Source organism: Nematolebias whitei, chromosome 23 (genome assembly GCF_014905685.2).
Source record: "Nematolebias whitei isolate Nwh7 chromosome 23, NemWhi1, whole genome shotgun sequence".
Lineage (NCBI taxonomy): Eukaryota > Metazoa > Chordata > Actinopteri > Cyprinodontiformes > Rivulidae > Nematolebias > Nematolebias whitei.
The window spans coordinates 1297489-1302168 of NC_056520.1; positions in this window are offsets into that span (position 1 = coordinate 1297489).

Consider the following 4680-nt stretch of genomic DNA (forward strand, 5'->3'; position numbering starts at 1 on the left):
CAGATCCATGATATGGGTCCTGGAGGGCCTGATGAGACCTGCAGGACCAAACGGATCCGTGATACGGGTCCTGATGAGACCTGCAGGACCAAACAGATCCATGATATGGGTCCTGGAGGTCCCGATGAGACCTGCAGGACCGTACGGATCCGCGATACGGGTCCTGGAGGTCCCGATGAGACCAGCAGGTCTGATGGAGGACAGAGTTTACCTCGGAGGACTCGTCTCATTTACTTGCACTCTGAGAGGAAATGTAAAGTTTACCTCCTTAAAGAAGCCCAGCGGTGGTTCAGTTCTGGATCCTTCTGTCTAATGTGGTTTAGTTCCTGTGGTTCTCGACAACAATCCTGGAAAAGTTCCTGCAAAGAACACACAGCTGAATCTTGAGCCAGAGCCAGACATCTTCACCAAACAAAATGGCTCCTTTAACAACAACCATCAGTGTTGTTGTTGTTTAGGCCGTACCTACAGGGGGAGGACCAAGACAAAGGCGAGAACTAAAACGAAGCTGCAGAAACCTGCTGAAGATGCTGAGACTCAGCTGAAAGCTACAAGTAGCCGAACGCTACCGTCAGTGCAACTAAAGGCTAGCTACATGTAGCTGAATGCTAGCTTAATAAATAGCCTCAGTAGCTTTAGCAGGGTTAGCATTAGCTGCATTAGCAGGAGTCTTCACTCCTTTTGTTTCATTAAACCAGTTGTTGTTGTTGTTGTTGTTTTTAACTATCTGTTTTTGTAACAATCAACAAAAACAACCAGCTCGTGTCACATCTGCCTTAAAAACCGGTTCGTTTGTGGTACGGCCAGGACTGGTACTGAACGATGTGGACTTTAAATAAGCAAGCCGTCTCTTTCCAGAACCAGCACAGAACTGGACCCAGCACCAGTCCTGAATGTGTCCGAGAGCAGGAACTGTTCTGGAGGTTCCTGGGGAAACGTGTTCTGAGACGAAGAGCTGCGGTGGAATAAATACACTTGGCCTTTGAAGGTCAGATAAGTGCAGGGGGTTCGGGCTGAGTGGACCTGAACAGGAACTGCCAGTCCTCCTGTCGACACTTCCTCTCTGCTTCAGCTGACAGCTGGAAACCAGTTCTACACAACACACTTCTGCTCTTCCAGATTCCCGCCTTCAGCCGCACCGGCGCCTCTGATTGGCTGAGCCCCCAAAGGAGCGCCCTACGGCGGCCGCTATTGGCTGGCGGCCGTGTCACTCAGGCCGCTGATAGCTAGCAGACTGATAACGCTTCTTTCTTCACGGGGGAGGAATTCAACAACAACAAAAAAAAAAAGGGCAAAAAATCGTTTCGGACCGAAGAGAAAGAACACAGCGGGGCATTAAAGCAACCTGGATAAAGTCCGGTAACTCACCTGCCGAAGCGTTTCCTCCCGTTTACACAAAAACTGCACTCGGAAAACTTTTCCAAGTTGCTCATCAAACTCGGCGCCCCACCTTTTCTGGGACCTGCGAAGATTGTCCATGAGTGCGAAGAAGACTCACTCAGCACGAGACAGTGACTGGTGAAGAGATTCAGAGCCCCTCTGATTATTAAAACAATAACGCTACAAATTACTTTTAAAACGATATTATCTGTTAGTAAAAAATGCGTTGTTTAATTAAAAAAATAAATGACTTCTCTTAATAAAAGCTGTTGGAATAAGAAAGTCTGAAAAATTAGATAAGAGTGAGACATCGCACTATTTGCACCTCAGAAGGAGGCGGCTACAACTAACAGGAAGTGATGTCACAAAAAAATCATTTTACAAATATTATTTTACAATTTTTTTTACATTATTATTTTACAACTCATATTACAAATAAATCCTGTAGGCAACATTTACTGTTAGTTTACATGTTATATATTTTATTAAAATATCATGATTTATATTTAATTAAAGTGACACACATAAAATAAAAACACATAATATATATTTATTATTAAAATCAACAATCTGTGTAGTTTATTTACAGAAATAAAAATAAAAAACAGCAATCTATAAAACAAAAACTATGTGTGTGGGTGTGTGTTTAAGAAAATAGTCAAATAAAGGCGCAATTCATTAAAAAATTTGGAAATTTATTAATAATAAATTTATCTTGTTTATTTATATAACCTCAGTTATACAAACTGTTCAAAACATCTGTGGTCCAGATGTGACCTTTTTTGTTCCTGGTGTTGTTTTTGTGTTCCAGATGTGGTTTATATGGTCTACTATCACCTCTGGTTCTGTGTCAGATGAGACAACTTCAAAAATGTCACTAGAACTTGATTTATGTTTGGACTGTTTTTGTCCTGTTGAGCTCTGAATTGTCAAAAATAATAACCTCATCCAAAAAATCTTGGTGTTATTTTTGATCAGGACATGTCTTTTATCCCCCACATTAAAAACGTTACTAGAACCTCCTTCTTCCACCTGCGTAATATCACTAACATTAGAAACATCTGATCTAAAGATGATGCAGAAAAACTGGTCCATGCATTTGTCATGTCTAGACTGGACTATTGCAATGGTTTATTATCTGGGTGTCCAGATACTTCTTTAAAACGTCTTCAGTTGATCCAAAATGCTGCTGCCAGAGTCTTAACTGGAGTTACTGGGAGAGATCATATCTCTCCAGTTTTAGCTTCTCTCCATTGGCTCCCTGTCAAATCCAGAATAGAATTCAAAATCTTACTTCTAACCTACAAAGCCCTCAACAACCTAGCTCCATCTTAAATTACAGATCTTATTGTTCCATATTTTACTAACAGAGCACTTTGCTCTCAGACTGCAGGTTTACTCGTGGTTCCTAGAGTTTCCAGCAGCAGAATGGGAGGAAGATCTTTCAGTTCTCAGGCTCCTCTCTTGTGGAACCAACTTCCAGTTTCTGTCCATGAGGCTGACACATTGTCCAGTTTAAGACTTTCCTTTTTCATAAATCCTATAGTTAGGGTCGGCTTGTTATGCGGCTATAGACTTAGACTACTAGAGGACAAATTAACATGTCTAGAAGACGGACAGTGTGTATATTGGTAGCAGGATGTTAGAAATGCAGCTGCAGAAAAAAACAAAGAGGAGACGTATGGATGCAGTTAGAGAGGACATGTTGAGGACAGAGGACACTGAGGACAGAGTGAGATGGAGGAGGACGACCTGTTGTGGAGACCCCTGAAGAGGAAACAGCTGAACAAAGAAGAATTGTGTTTCTGTCAGGTTGTGTCTCCTTGGAAAACTAACTAACTAACTAACTAACTAACTAACTAACTAACTAACTAACTAACTAACTAACTAACTAACTAACTAACTAACTAACTAACTAACTAACTGTGTGTAAGATGCTGTTGTAGTTGCAGCAGGTGGACAGCAGGCGGCGCCATTTCTCTTCCTCAGGACCTGCTCCAGCTGCCTCTGTAACCTGAGCAGCAGGTGGGGGTCAAAGGTCACCGCTGGATTTGGTTCTGGTTTTCCTATCAAATGTTTGGATGAGGTCTGAGCTGTGATTGGAAGGAGCGGCTGGCCACGGTGGTAGAATTTGACTGTGATCCGGTTCTGGTCCAGGCCCGGTCTCTTTGGATCAGCAAAGTAAAAACAAAAGATTTTCTTTTTTTTTTTGGGAAACTATTAAAAAATGACAGAGAAGTGAAGTTTTAGGAAAAGAACATTTGAGTGTTTTTGTTTGTTTTCTGTAGTAGTTGAATTAAAAACCTGTTTTTTAGCTGTTCAAACACCAGAACCTTCGGCTCATGTTCAAGCTGTGTTTGTCATGCAGGTCAACAACGAAACAAGATCTAAGACATGAACTAAGAAAAACGTCAACTAAAAATGTGCTATCAGTGCTTAGTGTATGTTTTTCTTAGTTCATATCTTAGATCTTGTTTCTGATTTTTATTTTTTACATTTTATTGTTGGATGTAACTGGGACTCTGTGTACATAATCTCGTTCCACCTCGTGTACCACGTGCAGTGGAACGACAATAAAGAAACTCTGACTGAAATGTTCAGGATGAGAAGAACTGATCAGACTCGCTCAAAACAATAAATACTAACTCATTCAATAAGGTACAAAATAAAGTACCAAAAAGTGAAAAAGTAAAATATAATATTTATAAGGTCCAAAAGAAATATAGTAAACAACAACAAAATAGAATATAACAGTGTAAGTAGGATGAATTTGTATGAATAAGTATTTCAAGGTGGTAATATAAGCTAAAATGCATGTGATATATAATTAATAATTATATTGCACATAACTACCATAAACTACACATAACTACCATAAAGTACACATAACTACCATACACTACACATAACTACCATAAACTAAACATAACTACCATAAAGTACACATAACTATCATACACTACACATAACTACCATAAAGTACACATAACTACCATAAAGTACACATAACTACCATACACTACACATAACTACCATAAAGTACACATAACTACCATACAGTACACATAACTACCATAAACTAAACATAACTACCATAAAGTACACATAACTACCATACACTACACATAACTATCATACACTAAACATAACTACCATAAACTACACATAACTACCATACACTACACATAACTACCATAAACTAAACATAACTACCATAAAGTACACATAACTACCATACACTACACATAACTATCATACACTAAACATAACTACCATAAAGTACACATAACTACCATACAC